An 8,729-nucleotide genomic window follows, 5' to 3' on the forward strand; every position below is an offset into this window, starting at 1 on the left:
ATGCTTAATGTGGGAAATCCAGCCCATCGTGGACAGTACCACATTGGGGCAGATGATCCTGAGTTGTTAATAGAAGCATAAGCTAGTTAGCAGTACTCCTCTATGGTTTCTGCTTCAGTTCCTGTCTCCAGGTTCCTGCTTGAGTTCCTGCCCTGATTTCCTTTCATGATGAACTGTAAACTGCAAGTTTAATTAAACCCCTTCCTCCACAACTTTGTTTTGGTTCATATTTTATCATAGCAACAGAAAATCAAAATAATGTAGAAATTGGTATCAGGAGTGGGGTTTACTGTGACAGACCCAGACCTGATCAGGTTGTTTGTGGGGAGGACTGTGGAAGTGTTTGGAACTTTGGCTTGGAAAACCCATTACCATTCAAAGCTTGGAGACTGTCCTGTGACAACTTGGGAGATAATGCTGAGAGCAATGTAGAAATAGAGGCATGGCTTGTGAAATGTCAGAAGGAAACAAAGCTGCTTAGGGCTCTTTGAGTGATATTTTGAATTAAGAATCTGTGGTTTCTGGTCAGCTGGGGCCAAAGAATCGGCTGTGATTAACAAAGATCAACAATATTGAAGTGAAACCTTTGCTTTCATTATTAGAACAAATGATGCTGCTTAGCTGTGGCTGAAAAATCGGCTGTGATTAACAAGAGGCTAGCATCATTGGGCCAAAATTTTCTGAGAAATATTTCCTCAGGATCAACACCTAGATACTGTGGTCCAAAGGGGCCAAGGCTAAATCTCATATTGGGACGAGAACTTGGTTAATGTGTAAGAGTCTCCCATGTTTGGGCAGCATGGACGTTGCAGGATGGAAGGGTTTATGGAGAGAAGCTGAAGCTTGGCACCATGTGGCAGGGTTGGAGTCCATAAAGAGGGACCAGTAGAGACAACTAATAACAGTTCAGCCTCAGTTGCAGTGGAGATCCCCAAATATTGGAGTTGTCAGGACTGTGGGTGACTGCCAGGGACAGTGGCAGGTGTGGAGTGAAGCTAGCCTGAGTCTATGAGACAAATTGTGTATTCTGTGGATAGCAGAGCTAGAGAATTGGAGCTTTCCAAGCCCTTTGAAGACTAGAAGATCATAAGTGAGTTCCAGACTTCAGAAATTGAGTTATTAACACTATTGGAGTTTGGTTTTCTTTGCTATGATTTTTTTCTTTTTTACTATGCCTTAGCTTTTCCTTATTAGAGTAAGAAAATATTTATTTAATGTGTTTTTTATTTTGAAGGAGCCCCATCTTTGAGATATTTGGACTTTTAAAGAGACATTAGATTTTTAAAGAGAACTTAGACTTCTGTTTTAAAAGATAGTTTTCTAATTATATTTATATATAGAGAACTTAGCAATGTGCATTTAGCCTAGTTTTCTGCTCTTTACCTTTTCTAGCTTGGCAATGCGAGCCACAGATTTAGGACACAGGATGTTAACTCCCCAGTGACGGTGGAACTCATCATATCTGTTGTTGTAATTGGTCCTAATACTTCCACCAGCTTAGCCAGAGCACCCCTGTCTTCCTAGTTAACCTGTGTGAAGGCTACAGTGGTTCGTGTCTTCCTATGGACCAGTCACCCCAGCCTGGCCTTTCCCTTGATGATGCAGTAGGGGACCCCCATCTAGGGACAGAGGGCCGTCAGGAAGAGCACCAGCTCAGTGGGGTCTACATCATAGGTAATCACCAGCTGAGCCTTCTTCTTCTCCACCAAGGTAGTGACTGCATTGACCTCTGCTTAAAGGACAGGTGGCAGCCGTAACAGCCCCTTCGCCAGCAGCTTTTTTCTTAAGACAGGCTTTGCTTCTTCTCCTGCCTTGTCTCTGGCCCATACTTGTCGGCAAGCTTAAGCAGCTGGGTAGCTGTTGGCTGGTCCAGGGCCTGGGAAGTACTTTAGCTGCTTATCGAGGATGGACCTTTGCCACTGCAGCTTAGCGTAATGTGGCCACTGGATGAAGTGTGTGTGAGATCTCTTTTCAGGCTAGATGTCCTGCCCAATGCCAGAGTTCCTAGGCCTTTTCTCAAACAAAACTCAGCACCTTTAGGCCTCCTGTTTTTTATGAATGGGGTCTCCTTCTTCCCCTTGGCCTTCTTTTCTTTGGGTATCTTGCTCAATAGAGCAAGAATGTAGAATTCTAGAGGTGTTTTTCAAAGAGAAAATTTAAAGACTGTGGTACTTTGCTCTTGAACTCCAGACTGATGACTGAGAGGCCAACAGAGGATTGATCCAAACTCCATGAATGTAGTGTCAGTGAGGAGGCCTCAGAAATCTCTGGGGCCTTGGGTAGTAGATTAGTGTTCACCATGGCATACAAATGAACACTGGGAGTCCATTCCACATGGAGGGACGCTCTCTCAGCCTGGACACATGGGGAAGGGCCTCGGTCCTGCCCTAGATGAAATGACAGACTATGGAGATCCCCTGAAGGAGCGCCTCACCCTCCCTGGGGAAAGATGTGGGGATTGGGCTGGGGGTGGGGGTGGGGGTGGAGCTGGGATTGACATTTGAAGTATGCATGTTTCTAATTTAAATTTAAAAAAAGAAAAAAAAAGAGTTCAGGGCAAAAAATGTACTATAGTTTGCATTATATTAACATGACATCTTGGGGATAAAAAGGAAAGGAAAGATTATGGTTTAATAGTTATGTGTCACGTTAACAAGGGATCAATTGTGAGATTTTTGTTTTGTTTTTTTATTTTTTGTCAACTTGACACAAGTTAAAGCCATTTTGAAATAGGGGACATTAAGCAAAGAATCTCACCTCTATGAGATTTGCCCATAGACAAGTATGTGGAGCATTTTCTTGATTGGTAATCAATGTGGGAGGGTCCAGTTCGCTGTGGGCAGTGTCACCCTGGATAGGTAGTTTTAGGGTATGTAAGAAAGCAAACTGAGCAAGCTTTGATGAGAAATGCTAAGTGTCACTCTCCTGTGGCTTCTGCTTCAGTTCCTGCCCCCAGGTTCCTTCCTTCAGTCTCCGCCCTAACTTCCCTTTATGATGAACTGTAAGACTTAAGATGAAGTAAAACTTTTGGTCATGGTGTTTATCACAGCACTAGAAAGCAAACTAAGACAAATGTGTACAATTTTATAGTGTTCCCTTCGTTACCGAAAAGACTGTGTACTCTATGTGTTGTATTGAATAATTCTGTGGATTATTTATTAAACTCTGTTGATGTATAAAATAATTTATCTCTCAAGTTCTGGTCCGGAAAATATCTCAATTGAGACTACCTTTTCTTTATTGATTTTTAGTTTGGAGGCCCTATTTATTTATTTTTGAGACAAGGTTTTTCTGTGTATCTCTGGATGTCCTAGTGTTTGTTCTGTAGCACAGACTGGCCTTGAACCTCAATTTGTCTGCCTCTGCCACCCTAGTGCAGGGTTTAAAGGTATGGCCACTACTATTGTGTGAAGACCTTTGTGACATTTTATACTTTTTAATGTTTTAGGAAATTGAGAGCCCCAATATATCATTATTATTTATAATTGTTGTATTGTTCTTGGTGAGTCTTATAAGTAGTGTTTCCATTTATCTCTCTGATTAGTTATGGTTTTAAGTCTATTCTATAAGGTATAAGAATCACTATAATTGCTTGCTGATGGATGTCATTTGTTTGGAGGATTGATTTCCACCCACTAACTTTCAGTTTTTAGATATCTAGGTGCATTTCTTGAAGATAAAAGCTAATTGGAACTTTTTTAAAAAAAAGTCTGTTCAGTTATTGTGGCTCTTTTTAATGATGGGTTTAGGTCATTTATATTTAAGGTTATTATTCAGAATGATTGGCGATACTATGATTTTGCTAGTTGATGTTTTGTGTGGTTGGATTATTGGTATTTCTTTTCTTCTCCTTTGTCTATATTAGATTTTTTTTTCTGTGTTGGTTGATTTCTTCCCTATTCTTTGTTTATCCTTTTGTCTCACAAAATGTGTTGTTTTACGTTTAATGTGTTGTATTTTTTAAAAGTAATTCTCTATAGCAATGGCTTAATTGAGTTGCTTTAATTTATGCTTATCTTGAAACCTTTTTAACTTTCCCTGGGTGATACAGCCCATAGTCCACCATCAATTTTTGGGGGGGTGTTTCGAGACAGGATTTCTCTGTGACTTTGGAGGCTGTCTTGGAACTCATTTTGTATACCAGGCTGGCCTCATTTTGTATACCAGGCTGGCCTGGAACTCACAGAGATCTGCCTGCCTCTGCCTCCCACATGCTGGGATTAAAGACATGAACCACTGCCACCACCTGGCCCACCATCAATTTTAAGATATAGCTCTGCTGGGTCTAGTAATCTTGGTTATAGTTCCTTTCATGTTTTCATTGCTTTCAGGGATGGTGATGAGAGATATTACCATGATTTTTTTTTTGCCTTTGTATATGCCTAGTTAATTTTTACTATCCATTTGACAAAACCCAGGGTTACCCGGCAAGAGGTAGTTTCAATTAAGGGATTATGCCTGTGGCTATGTCTTTGGGGGAATTGGTTTCATTGTTGGTTGATGTGGGAGGGCCCAGCCCACTATGGACTGTGCTGCCCCACGGAAGGTGGTCCTTAGCTGTCTGAGAAATCTGGATGAGCATGAGCCAGGGTGAGCAACCAGTAAGAAATCTCTGTGGTTTCTGCCCTGGGTTCCAGACTTCTCTCAAAGATGAACTGTGAACTGGAAATAGAAGGTGAACTAAATCCTTTCCTCCATAAATTCCTTTTGATGGTGTTTATCCCAGCAACACAAAAGCAAAGGAGAAGATTATATGAGCTGATATTTTCCTCTTGTAATTCTAATATTGTTTTCTTTGTTTTATATTTTTGACATCTTGATTACTGTATATTGTGGAGAGGATCTTTTCTGGTCATGTGTATTTGGGACTCTAAATGCGTCTTGCATTTGTATATTAACTTCTTTCTCTTTTCTTGGGAAATTTTCTGCTGTAATTTTAGTGAATAATTTTTTTTAAAATGTCATCCTTTTCCATCCAATGGAATCATATGGTTGTTCTTTTGAATGCATTATATTTTTCTGGAGATATTGGTCATTTTTTTTTTTTTTGGTTTTTTGAGACAGGGTTTCTCTGTATTGGTTTGGAGACTGTCCTGGGACTCGCTCTGTAGACCAGGCTGACCTCGAACTCCCAGAGATCCGCCTGCCTCTGCCTCCCAAGTGCTGGGATTAAAGGTGTGCACCACCAACTGTTTTCATTGATATTTTTTTCACTAGTATGTATGTAAATTTTGTGTCTTAACTTTCTCTTTTATCCTCCCAAATTTGTTATGCTTGGTTTTATCTGTTGACAATGCTTTAATTTTTTTTTTTGTTAATTAGATTTAGTCATTCATTTTACACCCGGACAAAGTTTCCCCTTACCTGCAGCCTCTGTTTCTTCTCCCAAAGGGTCAGGCCTCCATGGATGTAATTTATTGACATTTACACAGGGCATATCAAGTTTCTGTAGGGCTAAGATCCTCCCTTTGTATTAAGGCTGGGCAAGGCAATTCAGTATGAGGAATAGGTTCCTAAAAGCCAACCAAAGCATTAGGGACAGCCCCTGCTCCCACTGCTAAGAGTCCAACAAGTAGACCACATTACATAATGGTCACACAGATGTAGAGGGTCTAGGTCAGTCCAATGCCGTCTCCTTGGTTGTTGGTTCAGTCTCTATGAGCTCCTGTGAGTCCGGGTAAGTTGTTTCTGTGGGCTCCCTTGTGATGTCCTTGACCCCTCTGGCTGCTACAATCCTTCCCCCCTTTCTTCCATAGGATTCCCTGAGCTCAACCCGAGCTTGGCTGTGGGTCTCTGCATCTGTTTTCATCAGTTACTGGATGAAGGCTCTCTGATGACAATGGGATAATTACCAATCTATGAGTATAGCAGAATGTTGTCAGGCGTATTATGTTGACATTTTTCCTCCCATCATGTTTGGTTCTATCCTGTCTCTAGGCCACCCAGACTCTGGGTCCTGCCACTCTAGCAATGTCAGGAGAAAGATCACTCTTGGGGTTTGGGTCTGAGGTGGGACCAGTCATTGGTTGGTCACTCCTGTTATCTCTATGCCATCCTTATACAACCTCTGATAGACAGGACAGACAGACTGCAGGTCAAAGGTTGCATTGTTTGGTCCTTTTCAATGCTCCCTTCCTGAATTTTCCTTCCATGTTTTTGAATTTCTCTTCCAAGTTACGAGCCATCTCATTCACTTTAGCAACTGTTTTGTCTCGGTCTTCAACCGGTTTCCTTAATTTGTTCATCTGCTTACTATGGCCATTGATTCTTTCTAAAAATAGGATTCTTCATTCTTTCTCTGACATTTCAGTTATTTCAGTGACTTTTGTTTCTGCTATTGGCAAGTTGTAGGGCTGGGAATGTGTTGTGGTGCATTGCGTTATCATATTCTTTGCGTCTCTTTGATATGCTTTATGCACCCCATGTGTTTCCCAGTTTTACTTTTCCTCCTTTCCAATTCTCTTCTTTCTTTCTTTTTTTTTAACTGCATGTGAGTCCTCCAGGAGTGTTGGCTTCACTAGAAATTGTGTTTCTTGCTGCTTTTTATGGAGGAGACAACTGCAGCATCCCCTATAGCTACAAAAAATACTTTGCTTTTGCTTGGGTTCCTGTTAGCATTTACAGGGACAGTAGCATGTGGATCCTGGTTGGGGAAAAGTTTGTAGATGTTTATTTTGTTTTTTTAATTTTTTTTTTAGACAGGCACTGAATATGGAGCCATGGCTGGCCTGGAACTCACAGGGATCTGCCTGTCTCTGCCTCTTAAGTACTGGGATAAAAGGCGTGCACTACCATTCCTGACATTGCTTTAGATGTAAAGGTATCAATATTTAAGTAGTGAATGAAGGAGAGGGAAGGAGGAAGTAGGTAAAATATGAGTGAGAAGGAAAGTGTACAGGTTGAAGACATAAGAAGTAGTAGGGAGTCTGCCATCAGTACTGAAATGTGGGCGTAGGAAGTAAAGCCACAAAAGTCTTTTCTGGTGAGACAGAAGTCAAAACACAGTAGCTTAATGACTAATACAAGGTTGCAAATAGCGATAAAATATCACATTTAGAAAAAAAAGTTAGACAAATTTAAAAAGGTGGAATTCAAGTCTTATGCTCTTAGTATGTTTTTTTCTCCTGTTGGGATGATTTTCCCTCTCCCCCAAGCCTGCCATTTGTATCAGTCTTCCTTGGTTCAGGGGCAGACTACTAGTTCAGTATTTCAGGCGAGTGAAGTCAGGGTGCCTTTTCAGACGAGTGTTGCTGTGAGCGCAGACTGCTTTTTGCCAGTGCCACACCCCAGTGCCACACCCTAGCGAGGTACAGTTGTTCCTAATGAATCAGTGAACAGAACTCTCCAAGGCCGGGGCTTTCTGTAATCGCTATTCTGAAAGGACTGCGATGACTGTCCCACCTGAGGATCATGTGCTATCACAGTGTTGGATCCACAGCCCAGCACTCCCTTACAGTTCTGCTTGGCAATGGTGCAGGAGGAGCCATTCTCCTGTTCAGGGCTCCTTTACCTGTCTCCATGCTTTTCTGCCCTGGTCTGTTCTCCACCTTTGCTTTTCACATGTACAGTGTGCAGTTCGCTGGCCCAAATGTTAGTTCTGAGCCATCGGGTGGCCGTGGCCCCTGGGGTGGCTTGGTATCCGTGACAACAGTTCATTAGTGGTGCTCTCATTAGCAGAGGCGTTTAAGGATGCTCAGCAGGATGTGGTAGCTATGGCCCGGACACTGAAGCAGCAGCAGTCGGTAACCGAGTCCTTTTGTGGAAAGGACCACAGGAAAGGCTGGTCATCAAGTCTGGCCGTGAATTATCAGTTCCTTTGTTTTTCACACAGCACACATACTGCACATACACATCATCTTTTTCTGGATGACATTTGGAGGATAGGGAGGGCCAGCCCATCAGATACTAGTGCTGCTAATAGTTCCCAGTGTATCTGATACATTGTTTAAAATGTTTACTACACTGTATTCTTACCAGCTGTAAAATGTGAGGAGAACAAGGTAGTTATGATGTTGGTGATTAGTAGAAACATTGAGTATTGTGCATTGCTGTCTCCTTAATACTTAGTATTGTGTTGCAGGAGCTGGAACTCCTAAGGATTCATTTTTTCCTCCACTCACTTCCTATTAGACTCTGCTTTTTGTGATGCTTGAAGTAGAACCCTGAGCTTTCCCGATGCTCGGCAAGCATTCTACCTACAATTGATAGACATCCCCAGCCACATAGGCTCTGTCACTCAAAGGCATTGGTGGGAGATGGCAGGGCTAGCTGAGAAAGTGAGGATTTACTTGTCTCTGTGAATTTTTGCTTCCTTCTGTTTGGTTTCTTGTTTCTGTTGCCTTCATCCAGTGATGCTGTCACTTCCCTCTGGCAGAGAAAGTTCATCCCAGAAGTAGCTCAGTTCTGTTTGCACTTTTACCAGTTTTTTTTTCCCGGAGACAGCTTCCCTGATGATCTGTAAGTTCATAACTATTTCGAAGCGGCTGTGGTGATAACAATGAGCCTTGTTGTGCAAACTGCATGTGAGTGCTGTGCCGCTTCGAGTCCGCTGGCTTTCTACTTCAGTTCTTCCAGCACTAATCAGGTGAGACAACTTGGCCGGTGTCTCCCAATTACATTGCAACTCCAAGCCTCCTCAGTTAGTTTCATCTTTGTCTTAATCACATTGCAGTCTCACAGAATCAGGAATTCTTGCTGAGCTCAGAGATTAAGAACACCTAATGCACAAT

General features: G+C 42.1%; 1 pseudogene; it reads right to left on the reverse strand.

The window, feature by feature from the left end:
- Positions 1 to 1,359: 1,359 nt before the first annotated feature.
- On the reverse strand, positions 1,360 to 5,437 carry LOC101842445 (annotated as a pseudogene).
- Between the last annotated feature and the right edge of the window lie 3,292 nt (positions 5,438 to 8,729).

This window comes from Mesocricetus auratus, unplaced genomic scaffold, assembly GCF_017639785.1.
Source record: "Mesocricetus auratus isolate SY011 unplaced genomic scaffold, BCM_Maur_2.0 Super-Scaffold_100008, whole genome shotgun sequence".
NCBI classification, from domain to species: Eukaryota; Metazoa; Chordata; class Mammalia; order Rodentia; family Cricetidae; genus Mesocricetus; species Mesocricetus auratus.